Here is a 20,576-nt window from a genome sequence, read left to right on the forward strand (position 1 = left end):
CAGGAACCTTACCACGATGGCCTTGCCTCCTTCCCATGAGATCTGAGAGCTAGAGAGGAATCCCACCAGAAACCTGAGAGAAGAGATGGGGGGACCTTTGCCTTCTCTTTGATCACTCAAGTCCAAGCATGGAATTTCCGTTCATACATTTTATGGAAACCTCACAGCAACAAAGTCTGGGGAGGTTTGTGCAGCGTTGGCTCTACAGGAGAGGGCCAAGCTGGCAGGGAAAGGCTCAATTCCCCCTGGTGGAACTGGGGAGCCTGTTGTGCCTTTTTGGAGAGGAGTTTGGCGAAGTGATAAAGTCTCCAAGCTCACGCCAGGCAGTCTGGGTTCACAGCAACTCTGTGCCACTTACTAGCAATGTGGCTGTGAACAAGCATTAACCTCTCTGAGTTCCGGTTGCCTTGTCTGTAAAGTGGAGATACCTCTCTCATGGGATTTATATGAAATATAAATGAGATACATACATATAGAGCCTAGCACATTATAGGTGCTTAGTAAACATATTTTCTTTCTCTGCTATAAAATTTCATACTTCATTTTTTTTCTTGTAACCACCCTGAAAGGAAGAATTTTCTCGTTTCCTTTTTTGTTTCAGATAAGGAAATTGGAACTCGTAGAGATTAAGAAACTTGCCTAAATCCCCACAGGAAAGGGATGGTAGCTCCGAGACCCTCTAAGCCTTTGCCCTTCCGCTGGGAGACACTGCTTCCTGTGTCTCACTCGATCCTGGTACAAGAGGGTCCACGTATGAGACCATTTCTAGAACAGCACCTGGGCTGAGTGGACACCCAGAAAGCTGCAACCACACAGTGTCCATGCACTGTAACAGAAGAGTATGCCCACGGTCCCAGGAGGCTGGCTCTCCTTGGCCTTCTGTCTCTCTAAGGGGATATGGGTTATGTACATAATCATATATAAAAAGTACTTCGGAAACCGCACCCATTCAAAATGACCTGCTGGCAGAGCCTTTCTGATGGCAGTGGACATCCATTGCTGGTTCTCATCCCAGAGGACAAATGAGGTCAGCTGGCGTCCCTGAATTCAGCCTGGAGTGGTTGTAACACAATTCCTACCAGGAAGGGCTTGAGAAAGGATGCAGCCTTTGGGTTGAATACTTGACTTGCCTCTTTTTAGCTATATGGTCTTAGCTCACAGTGCTCAAGCCTCGGTTTCCTCAACCTTTAAAGCAGGTTTAATAAAACTAACCTGACAGAGTTATTGTTTGAATTAAATGATATGGAGCCAGACTGCCTGGGTTTGAATCCTAGCTCTGCCACTTACTGGCTGTGTAATATGGGGCAAATAATTTAATCTCTCTGTGCCTTGGTTTTCTTGTCTATAAATGAGTGTAATGATAGGACGTAACTCTTAAGGGCTATGGTGAATGAGTAAATACATGTAAAGTGCTAAGAGTAGTGCCTAGTACCTTGTATAGTCTCAGTAAATGTTAGTTATTATCGTTACTATCATCACTAGCTTTTGCATCTCCCTGGAGTGCTGGCTGTTGGTGATCCCAAGCTCTAGCAGCTGTGTAGACATGCAGGCAACTCTCTTTTTTTTTTTTTTGATGCAGTAACTCCAGCAGCAGAGGAGAGGAGGGATCCCTGGTCTCTCAGTAGACACAGGAGACAGTGTGCCTGCCAGGCAGGCTTCCTGGGGGAAGTAGCACTTTTCCTGATCCTTGAAGGACTCTTTGGTCTATAATGTGCAAAGCTACTTCCCTGTTGAGGGGGGGTGAGATTTCATCTGAAAGGTGATATCATTTGCCTGTCACCACGTTCCAGCCCATTACCTGAAGAGGGAGCATAACCCTCAGACCAGACCCAGGGATGAAGGACTTGGCCCAGGCAGGAGGTGGAGTTGAATCTGGATCTCTTGACTTAGGCCACGAGTGGGACAAGACTCTGTAGGACAGATTTCCCAACCAGGGTGTCGGGACAGCAATGCCCTCAGCACTTAAGGGTGGTGGCCTGGGCTAGAAGGAGGCAGTCCTCGGACTGCACATCCACCTCTGCATTTATCCAGTGTGTCAAACAGTATCATTTTTTTTTTTTAAGAAATTCACGTTCTTATTTATTGATTGATTGATTGATTGCTGTGTTGGGTCTTCGTTTCTGTGCGAGGGCTTTCTCTAGTTGTGGCAAGCGGGGAGCACTCTTCATCGCGGTGCGCAGGCCTCTCACTATCGCGGCCTCTCTTGTTGCGGAGCACAGGCTCCAGACGCGCAGGCTCAGTAATTGTGGCTCATGGGCCCAGTTGCTCTGCGGCATGTGGGATCTTCCCAGACCAGGGCTCAAACTCGTGTCCCCTGCATTGGCAGGCAGATTCTCAACCACTGCGCCACCAGGGAAGCCCCAAACAGTATCATTTTTGATGTGGGCCTTAACATGTTGGGAGGTACTGCCCTGCGAGGCCGTGCCTTTGAGGCAATAAGCCAGATAGTGACCAAGTGGAAACCGCTGCACGTTCAGTTGACTGGAAGCTGAGCAGAGGCTTCTGCAGATGTATGTCCCAGCCCTTTGGAGAGAGGGGAGAGTTATTGAAGAGTCAGAAGGCTCATCTTGGCAGCCCTGCCTGCCTGTAGAAGTGTTTGGATTGCTGTGATGATTTCCTCTTAAGGGGCCCCTGGCATTTAGTAAACTTCCTCCTGCAAATCCCACCCTGTCTCAGCTGCATTAAGGGGAATGGAGGAAAGAGGGCTCATCCATCCTCAGGCTAAAGTTGTTCAGGGGAAGAATGCTCCCCCTTCCCTGGGGACACGGTGGTGGTGAGAAACCTTTTGGGGGTGGGAGAAAGGGCAGCTCGAGAGGCAGAGGAAGGCTGCGTGCTCTGTTAGAGAAAGCAGCCCCATTAGAGCTCATCACTTGAATAGAGAGCAGTCTTCCCGCTTCCCAGCAGGAGCCAAATGAAGCAATCTCCGGCAAAGACCACTCACTCATGGACTGACACTCAGGGCTCAGGGTTAAAAGTGATGAGACCCCAAAATGTTCATGCAGGCCCAAGTCCTGGGTCCAGATACAGATCCCAGGAAGAATGGAAATCCTTAAGACAGTGTTTTGCAAAAGCAAGTCTTCCTGCTTGATTAGCAAACCTGTTCATACCCCTGGTTCCTGTTGTCATTAACTGCCTCCCCCCCCAAAAAAAGGAGAACTCAGAGGAAATCAGCAACACTGTTTGGTGAGGAATTCTTGTCCCAGCGTTCTTTAGAGAAATTCTACTTCTTCATGGCCCTATGGTAAAACTGATAAAGCATGGGCTTTGGAGTGTTCCTTACCAAGTGACTTGACTTTCTAAACCTCAGTTTCCTCATCTGTGAACAAACCTCAGAATAGCAAAACCTACCTCTCAGGGTCACTTGGAGGATTAAATAAGGTAAATTAGATGAAAATACCCAACCCCACCTGTATTACGGTTCTCAAAAGAAACAGAGCCAATAGGATATACTATATCTATCATCTATCTACCTTCCTGTCTATCTGCCTGTCTGTCTAAGGTTATCAATATTTTAAAGAATTGTCTCACACTGTTGTGGGGGCTGGCAAATCTGAAATCCTCAGGGCAAACCAGCAGGCTGGAGATGCAGGTAAGAGTTGATGCTTCAGTCTTGAGTCCAAAGGCTGGAAACACAGGCAGGGTTTCTGTGTTGCAGCCTTGAGGCAGAATTCTTTCTTCTTCAGGGCATTTCAGTCTTTGCTTTTAAAGCCTTCAACTGATTGGACAAGGCCCACCACAACTGATCGTAAATGTGAATTACATCTTAAAAATACCTTTACAGCAACATCTAGACTAGTGTTTAACAAAACAACTGGTCACCGTGGGCTAGCCAAGGTGACACACAATTAACCATCACACCAAGAAAGGGTTAGGGTTCTAGACAAAGACATTTCCTTCCTTCTCTCCCACCCTTCCTCCTTTTCAAAGTCATTGCTGAGGTCTGAAGAGGCTTCACTCAGTGACATCTCTGGTGTGTGGGCCTGGAAGCTGGTAGACTCTGAGCAGCGGGGCCTGTGTGTCCCTCCTGTTTCTCTCAGATCTGTTTCTGCTGACTTCACACTCCAGGGAATCAGTGTCCCTACATCCCAAATCAAGCCCTACTGTAGCCTTAGTGGTTTTCCACAGAAGTCTGTACTCCAAGCCGTACCAGTTTTCCTCTGTATCCAGTCCAAATTGTTCCTGATCTGCTTCTCTGATCTGTGCAGTGTTGCAGTTTCTGAGGTTACATCAGAAGACCTGGGCTCTGCCACAGCAAGACTGTGTTAGCTGCCATGATGACCTTTTTTTGGCATGGGTTAGTTAGCAGTGACTGAGAAACTGGAAGGAAAGGCTTGATGGGGGATTAAGAGTTAACTCCCTGCCTAGAATGTTTCAGGTGGCATTCTGCCTGGAAGTAGAGAGCTGGACTCCGTTCCAGTTCAGAGATTTATCCTCCGCAGGTAATCCAGATTGCTTCTCATTTTAATGGAATGTGGAATTGGTTTTGCCAAAGTTGAAGAATGCCTGGGTGGGATCTCTAAGGCAGCATAAGGTTGGGAAAGAGCTCTGGACCAAGAATTAGCAGACCTGGACTCTCCTCCTCCACAGTCTCTCTGTGCGATCGTGGGGAAGTCACTTCCTGAGGGTAGGCCTCAGCTACCTCTTTCATAAGATGCTGGAAGCAACACTTCACCTTACCTTTGCACAGAGACCACTTTACGGCTTTCAGAACATCTTCACGATTCATAATCTCTGTTCCTCATGCCAGCCTCATGAGGTAGGCAGGACATAGGTATGGAAATGGATTGTTCCCATTTTGCAGACAAGGTTCAAAGAGGTTAAATGACTTGCCTAAGTTCACACAGACAGGAGGTCATAAAGCTAGCAGTGAACCCAGGATCCTTAGTCCAGCTTGTTCTGGGGTCCCCTTTTGAATATGGTAATGTCTATGAAACTGTCAGGGAAGGAACACAGTGGAGTTGGCAGAAAGCTAGTGTGGGGGCCCAGCAGGAAGGACAGCAGCACAGGAGAGGGGGTGACACTGCCTTCATGCCCCCAAAGCACCAAGGCTTTGGAGGGAAATGGTAGTCTGAGCGGACTCCCATAAACTGAAGGAGGGCTGATCTCTAGCTACTCAAATTAAAATGTTTTCTCATGCTGTTAATTCAATTTGGAAAACATTTATTGAGGCTTTATCATGGACCAGGTTCTCTACTGGGGGGCAGAATAAGTAACTGGAAGTGTAATGCAGAGCAGATTGTCTGTCTGCTTCTGTAAGCAGAAGTATAATGAAAAGTGTTATATTTGAAATGTAAACAGAGGGCTTTGGATTTACAGTGGAAGGTGTGTGTGATTAAGTCATCCTGGGGAGAAGAAGGCAAATACAGCTGAGCCCTGAAGGATGAAGCAGGATTTGACCATCAGGAGACAGAGGAGGAAAGGGGTCTCTGCCCTGCTCTTCCTCCTACACCCTACGCCCCGCCCAGGCTGCAGCCACCACTGCTCTGGTGTGACAGGATGCCGGCTGCCATGGCCTGTTTGCTGCAGGACCTGGCCAGCTGTGACCCTGGCGGAGCCTCCTCCCTTGCTTGTCAGATTTGGTGCAATGCCCTGAACCATGTACTGCAAAGTGAGAGAGATTCTGCCTGGCAGCTCTGGGAAGGTTTACAGTAGGAGAGGAGACACATGGGGCCCTTGGCAGGGGATGGCAGGTCAGAAGGAGCTACCTTTTCTAGTGATTATGCCTGCCCCTCCTAAGGGGCTGAGAGGCAGGAGCTATTGCTTTGCATGTGTGATGTTAGACTGAGGGTGTTTCGTGTCTTTATTTTAAAACTGGTTTCTCAGTCTCCTGTGCAGTTTTCTGTCAGCTTGTTGCCATGGAGAAATCGGTTGCGGCTGAAAGCTCTGTCCCTCTCTGTGTCAGCATTTCTGGACCTGCCACCTGCCTCCTGCCCCTTCTACAAATGGAGGGAGCACAGACCCTCCCTCTGCAAGGCCTGGAGCTGTGTTGTGACTCCCTGTCAGGGAGGAGCCTCCTTTATCCACATATCGACTCAGCAGCTCTGCCTTGAGTGCCTTCATGTGCCAGGCACCGTGCTGGGCGCTGCAAGGACGACGATGACTGTGGCTGGGGACACACGCATCTTCAGGCAGGACCTGCCAGCATGCTGTCACACCATCCTGTTCATCAGCCTCATTCTTACTTCAGAATTTAAAGGACCGGGTTTGTTTCTCTTTGAGTCTTGGTCGCTGCTTGTTTAGAATCTCCCTGGAAGTCACCTCCTAGTCTCTGCACTCCTAGATCTCGTTTCTTCTCTGTGTCCCCAGTGCCCAGCACAGGGCCTGGGGCAAAGAGGGGCTCACCCAGAAAGTGTCCGTCTAATGGAATCCTTCCTCAGACCTGTCCGTCTGTCCTTTCTTTCCTCCTCAGTTCTGAGCACAGAGACAGCATGTGTGGCAGCGTCAGCCAGTGGAAAAAGGAAGGACTTTGGGACCAGATACATCTGTGCTTGAGTTTTGGTTCCACTTTTTCCTAGCTCTGTAATCTCAAGCAAGTGGCTTTTTCACCTGGAGGCTTAATCAAACCCAATACGTTTCTTTAACTCCACATCACCAGTCTGTCAGTAATTCAGTAATTGAGTTTTGACATATTAAAAAACAACATATAACTTACTGGTGGCCGTTAACTCCATCAGGTGCTCTCCTTCTACACCTGTATAGGACCCAGCTGAGAAAAGGTGCCCTGCAGAGAGTCCTGGGCTGGGATCAAGAGACCTGGACTGTGCCCTGGCTGTGACCCTAATGAATTGTATGACCTGATCAAATCCCTTTCCTTACCAAGACCTCAGTTTCCCTATTCGAAAAATTCAGGTATTGGATTGGGTGATCTTGAAGGGTTCTTTTTGCTCTAAAAATCTGAAGACTCGGCTTTAAAAGAAAAATCTTCCCTCAGCTGCTGCTACCACCGTCACCAATGCCCCAGGCTGGAGGCTGACCTCAGCATGAACCCTTCTGCTAGCCTCTGGAAGCTGCTTTCCCAGGAAGCTCTGGGCTAGAACACTGGCACTGGATGCAGAAATCTCTTTCGGATGTAAAAGTCCCTTTGAATGCATCATCTCTATTCCCACCCCCAGTCCAGTGGCTGGGCTTGGCTTGCATCCCAGAACAGTGGAGAATTGCTGGAAGGAGGGTTTTTTCCCTTCTTCACCTGTGTCTTGCTTTTCCTTCAGACCTGATGCCTTCAGGAGCTTTTGGCTACTGAGGATTCTATTTCCCAAGCTCCCTGCAATCCAGGGCTCTGTTCTAAGCACTGAGAAGGATGCAGAGATATAGAAGTCATTGTCCCCACAGACAGTCTCACAATCTGTGACGTGGACTGGCGAAACAAGCCAGAGCTGTGAAGGTCACGGGAGGCTGTTCAGGGAATCTAGTCATAGCTCTTCTCTTGGGCAAGTTCTTCCCTCTCCAGACCCAAGTTTCCTCTTCTGCACAGTTGGGAGGGTTGGGCCAATGATCGCTACGTTCCCTTCCTGCTCTGAAACTTCCATTCTAAGTGCTCAGTGAAGGAGTGATTGTCGTAGACTTTCTAGAGGAAGGAGGACTTGAGCTGAGCCTTGAAGGCTAGGCTAGGATTTGGCCTGGCCCAGGAGAGATAAGGGAGGGTGGTGTATGAACACAGGCAGAGACTGGAGAGCAAGGCGGGAGGCCCTGCTCACTAGAGCAATCTCTGAGCAGGCAGCTCTTGCTTTCCACCTGAGGACCCTCGTCCCCAGGAGCTTGGGGCACTGGTGGTACCTGCAGGACAGAGAAGCAAACGAGGCAGGCGGAAACCAGGGCTCCCTCCCTACCTGGACGCCCCAGTCTGATGTATATCATGGCAGAAGGACCTCCACCAGGAAGACACGGGGTCAAAGCCAGGAGAGGCCACCCCTCTCCAGGTCCTTTCCTTCTCACTCCTATCAGCAGGTCTCAGTCAGGACCAGGGCAGAGTGTGAAAGGGTAAGTCTTCCTGGGAAAGCTGCCCTTCGTTCATGGTCTGTTCCTCTCCAAATGTTTTTCTGAACTCAGGGTGACAAGAGGAATATTTCAACTGTGTCTTTGGGTTAGATTCTAGACTCAGTCTACCAGGACGCATGACTCAAGGAATCACACACCCTAGACCTAGAGGTGACCTCCATCCTCCCAGTCTTCTGGCTAAGGCTGTCTGATCCTCTCAGCACCTGCCCCTAACCACAGCTTCACAGATCCTGCCTCCTTGTTTCTCTCCAGCCATCCCTCTTCTGCATCCTCCTGTCTCCAAACAGGTCTCCCTAGTCCCTCCTCCACCGTCAGTCTAAAGCGTTCAGAAAAGTGCCTGGCACAGCATAAGGGCTCCATAAATGTTATCTATCAGGACGACAATGACAGTGATGATCATTATTATCCAGATTTTGCTTCTGAAGCACAGCTCTGAGTCTGCTGCTTTCTTGCCCAAAAGCTTTAGTGGCTTCTGTGTGGCTCCTGAATAAAGTCCAAGTCTTTAGTCAGGCATTTTGAGGATTGTATTTCCTGAGCCATTGGCAATGATGCACACTCTACCTATCATTCCAAATTTATTTCCTTCTACTACTTTTTACACTTCTTCTTCCAAACTGAACTAGCATCATTAGCTCTACAAGCTCCACCTACCTCCTCTGCTAGGCCTTTGTTCCCACTGTGCTCCCTACTTGGAATGCCCTTCTTCCTCTCTCCCCTAACTTTCCTTTTCTGCTAGGAAGTCTGCTGATCCCCTAGACTTGATGGCAGATGCCATGAACAGTTCATCCTATACCCCTGATGGCATCTACCAAATAAAACTCAATAAATATTTTATGAATGGCTGGAAAGACCTGGTTCAGCCCCTGTTTTCAAGCAGGCTAGAGTTTGCATGAGGCAAGCTCGGTCGCCAAGGCCTGTCCAGCCAGGCCTCTATGCCTGTATATTTCCTTAGAGGTTCTGGAAGTTCCATGGGGTCTGTGGGCACATATTCAGTTAGCTAGTTCCATGTGCTCGTGATCCCTTTATTCTGTGTACGAGCAAACTGGCAGGAGAAGGTAGAAACCCAGGGGAACCATATCAGCTGTGGAGTTAGCTCCTGCTAGGTGGGGAGAGAGATCAGCCATCCAAGGTGTAGGGGCCTGTACGATCCTGGGAATGTCAGTATCCTGGAGGGCCCATTTGGGGTCCTCCAACAGGCGGGCCAGGGGTCTGACAGAGGAATCGTAAGGTAATTATCGGGCATTCAAATTCCAAGTGTCCAGCCAGAGAGCAACTTGGGGGATAGATGAAAGGGTCAGATAAAGGTTCAGGTGGTGGGATGGCAGGAGAGTCTAGGCAGCATGTCAGGGTTCTGCCCAGCCAGCTAGAGTTTGACTCAGGCCTCTAGCCCCAGAAGCCCCTAGTTTAGGGCTCACTAGTCCTATGGCTGGGCATTCCCAGCGGGAGTCAGCAGGGATGCTATTAAAGGGAAATGAGCTCCCTTTCCGGTCAGGATTGACTTGGAAATAGACATGACCTCAATTTGGAAACACCTTCTGCTGGGCTTCAGGTCCCTTAGGCGAGCAGGTCTAGGGGAAGCAGTGGCTGACATGTCCTCAGGCCCAGAGGTGAGTCCTGCCTCCCCTCCTGGGTCACAGTCTGGCCCACCAGCCCCTTGCCTCCATTTCAAACTCAAGCCATGATCATGCCTCCCTCTGGGCCACCATTTGGAAAAGCCAATCTCAGGCTGACACTTGCTGCCTGTAAATGGTGTCGAATTAGGCTAATCAGTGGCTCTTAATTCTCCAACAAATGTAGATGCTGTGCTAATTGCCAGGGTCCATGCCAGCAGATCCCTGGTTGGTGGCATCAAACAAGAGAAGTGGTAATTTGGGGGCTGGAGTTGGGGAGGGCCTGCTTTGTTGGCTGAGCCAGTTAAAAGCCGTATTACCCCTTGAGCGAGGCACAGTGCAGAGAGCCAGAGCCTGGCCCCCTTCTCAGCCAAGGAGCTGGGGGAGAGGCCCACAGTTGTGTTTGCAGGAGCTGAACCTCAGCACCAGCGGAGCAGTTTTTGGTCCATTAATGGGGTTTTGTTGTTATTGTTGTTCCTCAAGGAAGATTCCACCAGCAACCTGGCGTGGCACTGCCAGGGCAGCTCACTGGGGATAAAGCATCCCAAACCTTGGTCTGCTGTTACCATGGCAACATGGCATTTCCAGACTCTCCAGGCAACCTTACTGGCATCTGCTGCTGTGAAAGATTCAGATGGAGAAGGGCCACTGCTCTTTCTCCATTAGAGACAGAGCAAATTGGGAAGACAGGGAGCCATGTACCAAGGACCAGGAAAATGCTGTTCCATTGATGTGAGGGCTTCTTGATGAAATAGAATTTGAATGTCTGTTATAGTCTCTTGGGGAGAGCTGCAGGATCAGAAGAGAACCCCTGGAGGAGAAAAATAAGGGGAGATGGGGGAACGTAGGGGGACAGTGTGACAAAGGCCTCACTGGGGAGGTAGCTAGAGTGTGGAGATGGCATGGGCAGTTCAGTTTGGCGGGAGAATGGGCATTGGTAGAGGTGGGCAGGTGTCAGCTATGCCTCTCTGAAACCTGCTGGTTTGAACCCTATTTGGCAAAAGCCCTACCTTTGGCCTCATTCTACCCAGATTGTGTCCTATGGCTTCCTCTCCTAGGTATGGGAACTGATCTCCACACCTCACACTTCACGTCAGGTGGACAGTTCTTGCTTTCTGTCTTGGTTCGTAGTTGTTTGCAATACGCCCACTAGAATCATTGACCCTCTCCATTCCGTAGAGGGAGCTGAAACCCAGAGAGGAAGGTGTCTGCCTAAGGTCCCCAGCAATACGGAGGCCATGGAACATAGGGGTTAGAGCTTAGGATCTGAGACAGGCTGACGTTGGTTCGAGTCCTGGCTGCATCACTTAGTTGTCCAGTGAGCCTGAGCCTCAGCTTCTTTAGGGGTGAAATAGGAATCTTGAACGTTCCTACCCTGTTGGGGTATTATGGGTGTGAAATGAGACCATGGAAGTAGTACAGCAGAGTTCTTGGTATATAGTAAGAACTCAGGAAATGTTGGTAATTAAGAGACTGGGAAGTCCTTAAAAATGGGGACTATCTTATTCATCTTTGCTCATTCCTCCTCTTCCTTCCTTGCACAGCTGAGGCACCCAAATACTACTGTCTCTGGAATTGATACTAGAAGGATGTTTGTTAACTGGATGAATGCATGAATGCTCGAAATAAAGAGCCGTTCACATTGATGGGCTGTATGCTCCTGTTGAGTGTTTTCAGCTTCGGTGATGTTTGGTCTCCATCGGACTGGAACCAGGCCAAGCCGAGAGTCTGTCCTGTGTAGCTCAGCCGCACAGTAAAGTGACTTGCTGTTCAGGTCCCTTACCCACCAGCCCTGTGGCCCAGGGCTTATACTCCCCAGAGCTGTGGGTTTCTTAAAGGACAGGTGGAGTCGTTTCCTCTTGATCTTTGGGCACAATATATGGTATTACTGGTAACTAATGTATAGCTTTATAATATATGTTTCCATTCACACTCACACGAGTCTCACCGTAGCACTGGGTTTGTCCGGTGTAATATCCCAGGTTGTGGATGGAGACCCCGAGGATCCGTAGCAGGGAGTGGCTGGTCCGAAAGCACACGGCAGGAGGGGCTGGAGGAGCTGGAGGAGGGGCACGGTCCCATCTTCTGACCCCAACTCTGGTGGTCTTCCCACCGGATGAAGTCTTGCTGGATCTGTAGTTCTTCCTGGGAGATGATCCCAGTAAGGTGAGGCACACTGGGCTTGGGCTCAAATGCCTTGATTTTGGTCACGGCCCCATCACCTTAAGGGGTGCAGCTCTTACGTGAGCCACCTCTCTCCTCGACGTGCTCACTCCCTGATCTTCCTGCTTTGGGTTTGTAGTGGGGCTGAGAGTGCTTTGGAAAGTCTGAGATTCCAATTTAGTGACTGGGGAGAGAGACGTTGTTTTTAGCCAGTGAGGTATCCCTGAGGCACCTCGAGCTCAGCAAGGCTGCAGCCCCAGCAGGTCCAGATGTTCTGTGAATGATAGCCTGGGTATATCAGAAAGTACATGCCATTGTCCTAGAACACTAAGCATCAGAGCTGGAAGGGTCCTTGGAGATCAGTAAAGCTGCTGCCTTCAGTTCATAGGTGTGGAAACGGAGGCCCTGCGAGAGGTGGTGAGTCACCCAAGACCATGTGCTGAGTTGGTGGCAGAGCCGCCCCATGCTCCTCTGAAAGGGCCATGCTGCAGCCCTGCCCCGCCTGGTATTTGCCCTTACTCTGAGTGCCTCATTTGAATTCATTTTAAAGCATCAGATTTTTTAAAAAGAGTTTTTTTGAAAGAACTGTGTATATCAGACAATATTTTCTATAGTGTTAGCTTTTTAAATTGTTTATTATAGAAGTAATTTCATTGAAGAAAATTTGGGTAATACAGAAAAGTTCTATTTAGAAGATAACAAACTGAGTGATATTAGTAAACCTCAGAATCACCCTGTAGGCAGGTTGCTGTTTTTTCAATGGAGGCTTTTAGACCAGTGGTCCCCTACACCCTGTAACATTTTCTGGAAGTTTAGCTACATAGAGTAGGAGAGTAACAATCCATAGAGACCTCTAAGGACTTCATTTAGTTCTACAGACTTCAGATAGGTAGATGTACTACTGATGCTAGTTGTTGCCATCTGTAGAGTCTCTTCCAGGTAACAAACCACTTCTTTTTTTTTTTTTTTTAATTTATTTATTTATTTATTTATTAATGGCTGTGTTGGGTCTTCGTTTCTGCGCGAGGGCCCTCCCCAGTTGCGGCAAGCGGGGGCCACCCCTCATCGCGGTGCGCGGGCCCCTCACTATCGCGGCCTCTCCCGTTGCGGAGCACAGGCTCCAGACGCGCAGGCCCAGCAATTGTGGCCCACGGGCCCAGCCGCTCTGCGGCATGTGGGATCCCCCCAGACCAGGGCCCAAACCTGTGTCCGCCGCACCGGCAGGCAGACTCCCAACCACTGCGCCACCAGGGAAGCCCCAAACCACTTCTTAATAGGTGTTCTCATTTGATTATTTGATCATTATAAGAATCCTGTGAGGTAGGGAAAACAAGTATTATTTTCCCAATGCAAATGAACAATTTGAGCCCCAGGGAGATTAAGTAATTTGCTCAAGATTACACATCTAGTAAGTAGAAGACCTATATACTTCAAACTACTACTTGGCATAAAGACAGCAGAAGGCACCTAATAAATATTGGTGAGTGAATGAATGAATGAACGAATGTATGGGAAGGCACTAGAAATCATCTGGCCCAGTGGTTTTCAAACTGTGCTCTGGGAAGCCCTAGAATTCCATGGAGCCAGTTGGGGGTAGTGGGAGGTGGAGTTGATGGGGCTCTGAGCCCCTCACCCCTGCTCCAACCAGCATAGCTTCAGTGTTATCCATTTTATCTACTGGGTAAATTGAAAACAATTTAGCTAATCGAACTCCTACACCAGTGGTTCTCAAATGCTGGTGTGTATCACAGTCTCCCTGGGAGATTCTGACGGTTGGCCTGAGGTGGGTGCCAGGACTCTGATCGTTAACAAGTACAGATGGTCATCAGGCCATGGTTGAGAAACAGTGGCCTACTTCTTGGAGTTGAGGAAGGTAAGACCCACAGAGAAGCAGAAAGTAATCCTCAGTACCTCATCTGCTGCCCTTCCCCCTGTACCACAACTGCAGCTGAGCCAGAAAACAAATCACATAGCAGAGAATAACAGAACAGTTTCCATAGCAATGCTTCATGGTTTGTGCCTGTCAGGACACCTCAGACAAACACTCATCTGAACCCTCAGCTAGAACTTGTGTGAATCTTATCTACTTGTTCCACGCAAGGGGTCTGGGGGATGGGAGGAAAGAAGAGGGATGGATGGCATGCTTTTGTCATGTGCCCCTGTACTGGGGATTCTCCCCAATTTACCAACAGCTGGCAGCAAGATAGAGCAGACCAAGGAGGGCTAGGAATGGATTCTGGGCAAGAGGCATGGGGCCGTCCCAGCAGCGGATGGGGAGATGTGGACGGGAGCAAGGGCCATCTGGGCATGTATCATGTGATGGACTGTGTGCTGGGCACGTTACCTGTTCATTCAAAAAAAGAAAAAGTAAAGGACATATGATCGTCCTTATTTACAGATGAAGAAACCAAAGCTCAGACACACACCTCTCGTGACAGAGGCAAGATCAAGTCCAAGTCTGTCAGCCTCCATAGCTACTGAGCAACAGGTGCTTTCAAATTTTCTGGCTAGGGGCTTCCCTGGTGGCACAGTGGTTGAGAGTCTGCCTGCCAATGCAGGGCACGCGGGTTCGAGCCCTGGTCTGAGAGGATCCCGCGTGCCGCGGAGCAACTAGGCCCATGAGCCACAACTGCTGAGCCTGCGCGTCTGGAGCCTGTGCTCAGCAACAAGAGAGGCCGCAACAGTGAAAGGCCCGCGCACCGCGATGAAGAGTGGCCCCCGCTCGCCGCAACTAGGGAAAGCCCTCGCACAGAAACGGGGACCCAACACAGCCAAAAATAAATAAATAAATAAATAAATTTATTTTAAAAAAAAATTCTCTGGCTAGTGAGTGAGGACTTGGGATATATACTGCCCAGCTGGCTCCTCCTTGTCTCAGGAAGGGGAGGGTCAGCCTACAGGCAGCTAGGTAGGTGTTGGTGCTCGTGCAAAGAGCTGAAATGGACTGTGCGAGCACATGGTTGGTCCTAGAGCTGGAGGTGGAGTCTGTCCAGTCTTTAGCTGTAACGTCTCCCTTCCCCCACAATTAGGGTTCTGGTGCCCTTCAAACTGCAGGTGCCTTCGCCATGGGCTGTCCCGACTGCCCCCTCCAAACCCACCCACTGCAGGTCCTTTGGATTGGTGGCCCCTGTGGATGGGCTGCCCAGCTCTCTGACTTGGCTTCGCCTCAAGGAAATGAGCTCCTCCCGGGGCAAGTGACACCCATTCATTTCTAGAACAGATATTCATTGAGCACCTTTTATGTTCCTCTAACTGTTCTAAGGGCTGGGGATGCGGCAGTTGAACAAAATGAAATTTTTGCTCTCTTGGAGTTGCCCATTCTAGTGGGGAGACAGGCAAATAGGTATATGATGGGGTGTGACATGCTAGGAAGGAAAATAAAGCAGTGTGAGGGGTAGAAGGATGGGGTTGAGTGGTCAGGGAAGGCCCTCTGAGAAGGTGACATTTGAACTAAGACCCAAATGAAAGGAGGGAGAGAAAGAACCGTGTGGTTATCTAGGGAGGAGCATTCCAGGCACAGGGAATGACCAGTGTGAAAGCTAACGCTGGAAGCGTGCCTGGCCAGTTGGAGGAACCGCAAGGAGGCTGGTGTGGCTGGAGAGGAGTGAGTGAGGACGAGAGTGGCAGCAGTGGAGGGTGGGAGCTGGGGACCAGATGGTGTGGAACCTTAGAGACCAAGAGCCAAGCTTTGGATTTCCTTCTGAGCTAGGGTGCCACTGGAGGATTTGCACCCTGGGGACACATGCTTGGCTTCAGCCTTAGAGCCTCCAGCCCCCTTGTTTGGGAGGGGAATCTGTCACCTGGGACCGAGCCCACAGAAGGCTGAGTAGCCCCTGCTGGGGACGTGAACAGGCACACAGGCAGGAAGCCCAGCGACACTTGCCAGGCCTCCCCAGCTGCAGTTGTTTCTTCCAGGCCAGGGCTAAAGGGTCTCTCGGAGCTGGCTACCTCCAGGCCCCCATGTCTGGGTGGCCTCGCACTCCTCGGAGTTAGAAGGCATCCCAGAGAGAGTCTGGCGGCAGGGCTGCAGCATTCCCGGTGCCTGCACTCCATCCTCTGGGAGTGCCGCTTCTCCCGCTGACACCCCGGCCCAGGGGAGGAGCCCTGGGCCTGTGTATCCCAGCCCAGCAGCCTGGCCGCTCACCAGCCTGAGGGAAGAATGCTGCTTCCCACAGGACCAGTGGGAGAACTCAGGCCGGTGGGTTATAATTATACAAAGTGCTAATTTTGTTTCAAATGTTATGTGTTTTGTATGAAGTAGGGACATTCACGAAAGAAATTTATATATTAACCCATGTAGTATGCATTCGTCCCAGTCGTGCACTTCATTCAAGAAACTGGAATTCAGAGTGATAAAGGCACCATATGTTGACCCCATCGAATCATAAGTGCACCGAGCTGCCCACTGCTCACCTGGTAGCTCCTGCCATTTGTTATTTCCACGGTTTCCTGCTTCTCACTCAGGTCATTCATTCATCTCTCATGAGTACTTCCATCTTAAAATGTCCAACACAAGACTCTTGATTTTCTCCCCAAGCTGACCCCTCCGCACAGCCTTCCTCACCTTGATAAACAGCCCGACTCTCCACCCATCGCTCAGGGAATCCATCTTGAACCCTTCTTTCACTCACTCCCTGTGAAATTCCATCAGCAGGTCCTACACGCCCTACTTCCAAAATCGATTGTAAATCCGTTTGATTCTCTGTCCCCACTGCTACCAGCCCACTCCAAGCACCACCCAGTCCTGACTGGCCTGGCCCTCTGCAGTGCAGGGGCCTCCTGAACCATCTCCCTCTACTTTGTCCTTCACCAAGTGGCCTTTTCAAATGTAAGTCAGACCTGATCACCCACTGCTTAAAACCCTCCAGTGGCTCCTCAGCCTCCTCCCAAAACACTCCTGACCTCTCCCCAGCCTTCCCGAGGCCCTGCCTTCCCTTCACGCGGAGGCCTACCTCTCCCCTGGCTCTTGGCCCCAGACCCCACTGGCCTCCTGCCTGTTCCTGGAACCGGCAAAACTTCCCACTTCGGGCCTTTCTGTTTGTCGTTTCCTCTGCCTGGAAAGCCCTTCCTCCAGGTGACTGTATGGCTGGCTCCTCCTCATCTTTCAGGTCACAGTTCAGAGGCCACCGTACCGGAGAGGACTTCCTACCACCTGTCCTTCTAATCATATCACTCTGTTTTGATTTCTTCATAACTCTTATCGCTAGCCACATGCTGATGATTTGTATGTCTGCTTGCTTGTTGGTCCCTCGTTAGAACGTAAGCCCCTTGAGGACAGGAGCCTTGGGCCTTGGTCTCTGCTGTACCCCTCCCACTAGAGCCGTGCTTGAACCCTATGGGCACTCTGTAACTGTTCATCCACTCACTTATTCATTCATCTCTGGTACATAAAACCAGAGATAAATAGGTGGAGCACAGAAGAATTTTAGGGCAGTTAAACTATAATGATGGATAACATGTCTTTTTACATTTGTTCAAACCCATAGAATGTACAACACCAAGAGTGACCCCTAATGTACACCATGGGCTTTGGGTCATAATGATGTGTCACTGTAGGTTCACTGATTGTAACAAATTCACTGCTCAAGTAGGGGATGTTGATAGCGGGGAGGCTGTGAATGAGTGGGGGCAGGGAACTTTCTGTACCTTCTGCTTAATTTTTCTGTGAACCTAAAACTGCTCTAAAAAATAACATTTTTTAAAAGGAAAAAAATGCATTAATATAAATTGAAAGTATTAATCCCTTAGTTGTTTCCTATTTTGTACTATAATTTTTTTAATGGCATGAAGTTCAATAAAAGTTGACTGTCTGGAAAAAAAAAGATAAATAAGAGACAGACTGTATTCCCAAGGGGGTTTGGTCCTTTTGAAGAATCAGCCGCTGCCTTTCTGAGCGTACCTTTTCCAGGGCACCCGTCTCTCTGCACTATCACGGTGGGATGGGTGGCCACCTCCTAACCTAGCATTTGTACTGTGCGGGAGCTGTGTAGCAAGTGGATTGGGCTGAATTGGGCCCAGCACCCAACCCAGAGCATACACTCAGAAGGTATTTATGAAGTGATTGGAAAGCATAGAAAGAATTCCTTCTCAGGTTTGTGTCATCCAGTGGCTTCTCAGTGGACTCTAGTGCTCTAACCTCCTAATCTGCGTGTGGTTTCTTCTGGACCTGCTGCTGGGTTCCAGAACAGACCTTCCTACACCCACCCCCATTACTGCTTTAGCTCCCAGCCTTCTCTCCTGCACATGGGTTGTTCCCAAACAGGTGTGGGGAGAACAATGTCGAGAGGCTCTGCTGTGACCAGGCTCCAGGAACGGCAGCAGGCCGGCTGCTCCGGGCCCCAGAGCTGCATTGTGCCCCTGCCCCTCTGCTGGTGCCCCTCAGAGATATTTGTTGCAGACATCTTGAAATTTCCGGTCAGGTCCAAACACCAGCACCCAGGCCAGGGTGCAAGGAAACGTAGTACAGCAGCTCCTGCAGAAACAGTTTAGTGCTGGACATGGGCTATGGGGAGAGTCAGCGGACTTGGACTCCAACACGGCTAATGTGGCTTCAGGCTAAACTGATACAGGCAGCCTCTGGGACCAGGTGTGCATCTAGATAGAGCCCTTGGCCAGTTTGGGGAACGTACTTCTAGAGGGATGATGACAACTTGGAACCTACCAAGAGGAGGGGGCCCTGACTGGCGTTGGAGACAGGCCACCAGGTTATACAGAGGGATGATATATCACCCGAGTTAAGAAGTCTAAGAGGATAGGAGAACCATGTGCAAACACTTAAAGGGATTAAACTCCACAGGCGCCATGCTGTGCCCTTACTGCTCCATCGCCAGAGCCAGACCCCTGCTGGCAGCACCAGACTCCACCTCGGGCCTGCTGGTTCACAGCCTCGCCCTGGAGCCCCATCCAGGGCGTGCTCCTCCTCCGGGACCTCTCCCAGAGTCTGTTTCTTCATGAATAGAGTGTGATCAAAATACCTCCTTCCCAGTGCTGCTCTGTTAAATGAGATGGGTCACGCAGAGCCCTTAGCACAATACATGGGCATAGTAGGCCCTCGAGAGGCTCAGTTGCCTTTTCTGTTCCTTCTCCCAGTGCAGCCAAGAAGCCCAGAAAGCTAGCAGTTCTCACAGAGAACACAGAATTCAGAAAGACAGTCTGTGGGGAGGAGTTCAGTTGTTTATAAAACAGGCCAACACGTTTCCACCTCGTAAGTTCTAAATCCATCATCCCTGGCTCCCTAGATCTAAGAATAGTCCCCCAGTGGAGCCAACGTGCCGCAGCACGCTCTCTCCGCAGGTGACCGCAGCCACAGCGGCCTCAGCGCCCCCTCCTCCTGGGGTGGGAGTGGGGAGGGCTGGCCTCCACCTCTCCCAGCTTGGCTGTTTCTGAACCTGTCTCAGACCCAGCTTTCTTTCCCTTCCAGATCCTTCCTCACTGGGCTGGTTTAACCATCAAACCTCAGTGATACAAAGGGGGAGATAGCAGTGGGAAGGTGTGTAGGTGGGGACCTTTGGTGAGATGCTGCCCCACTTCTGGGCCTCAATTTCCTCTTAGGTAAAGGGATAGAGAACTACTGAGAAAACTGAACAACCTTTTAAGCTACAAGACGTTCTAGAACAGTCCCGGCCTTGCAGCCTCAGAATGAGACCTCTGAGGGCAAACCCATCAATTCAGCCTGTTTTTATTTATCCTCTGAACCGGGGCCGCTCCTCTGCCAGGTCCGAGGGAGCCAGCCTGAGGACCTGGGTGTGTGGCCCCCTCTTCTGCTCTTCTGCCTACACCGTCCTTCTCTCTCTCTCCCTCATACGCATCTGTACCCACCACACCGCCGCACAGATTCGCCAGGCTCAGAAGGACATTTGCTCTGTCTCATCCCAGAATCTGCCCACTGTTAGGAATGCCCTCGCCAGCTGGGGGCTCAGGACCTCTGGCACAGGCCACCTGCCACTCTCCAGGGTGACCTTCCAGTCCTTACGGCGTTCTTCCTGATGGTGACAGAAATCAGCCTGCCCGTGGCATCTCCTCCCCACATCTCTGGACTCTCTTTTAGCCTCTGGGAGAGAACAAGACAGCTCCGTGCTCTTGGTAGCCATTCATTCATTTGTGTGTTCATTCATTCAAACAACAGATATTAGTACTAATGAACTGTTAGTGCAGTTTCAGGTGCTGAGAAATAGCAGCAAACAAAGAGTCCTGCCCTCAAAGAGCTTGTGTTCTGGCAGGAGAGAGATAATAAATAACCACTTAAAAATACAAAGAAAAATAAAGCAAGTGAGGAGACAGAGATGGGGTGGGGCGTAGATCGCTACTTCATATAGAGTTGTCAGGGAAGGCCTCTCAGATAAGGTGACATTTGAACAAATACATGACAACATGAGGGAGTGAACCTGTGGACATCAGGGCAAAAGCACTCCGACTGCAGGAACAGCAAACGCAAAGGCCCTGAGGCCAATACTGTTTGAAGAACAGGAAGGAAGTCAGTGTAGCTATGGTGACGTCAGCAAGGTGGAACTTGACAGGACATGAGGTCCAGGAGGAAGCCAGCTGTTGTTTATCTGAGTCAGAGGAGAAGCCATTGGAGGATTCTGAGCAGAGCAGTGCCATGTCGACTTAGTGCCAGGTTTTAACAGGATCCCTCAGGTTTTGTGTAGAGAATACAACAGAAGCAGCAGAGAGAGCAGGTAGGAAGCCCTTGCAGGGGTGCCAGTGTGAGGTGATGGGCTGGTGAGAAGTGGCCAGATTCCGGCTGTGTTTAAAACATTACCTTCCTAAACCCCTCATCTTTTCTTACCCGGTGGATGGCCACAGCCT

At 50.1% G+C, this 20,576-nt stretch overlaps 1 protein-coding gene across 3 annotated transcripts in view; it reads left to right on the forward strand.

Moving 5' to 3' along the window:
- SERGEF (secretion regulating guanine nucleotide exchange factor) overlaps positions 1–20,576 on the forward strand; it is a 249,553-nt gene that overhangs the window by 196,606 nt on the left and 32,371 nt on the right. Inside the window, exon 11 of one of the 3 annotated variants that reach the window (XR_014231596.1) lies at positions 11,588–11,771. The exons of the other annotated variants lie outside the window; for them this stretch is intronic. The gene's annotated coding sequence lies outside the window, so the exon portion shown is untranslated. The remainder of the gene's footprint in view (positions 1–11,587; positions 11,772–20,576) is intronic. 3 annotated transcript variants of the gene reach the window in all.

The sequence above is a fragment of the Balaenoptera borealis genome (assembly GCF_965194805.1).
Source record: "Balaenoptera borealis genome assembly, chromosome: 11".
Lineage (NCBI taxonomy): Eukaryota > Metazoa > Chordata > Mammalia > Artiodactyla > Balaenopteridae > Balaenoptera > Balaenoptera borealis.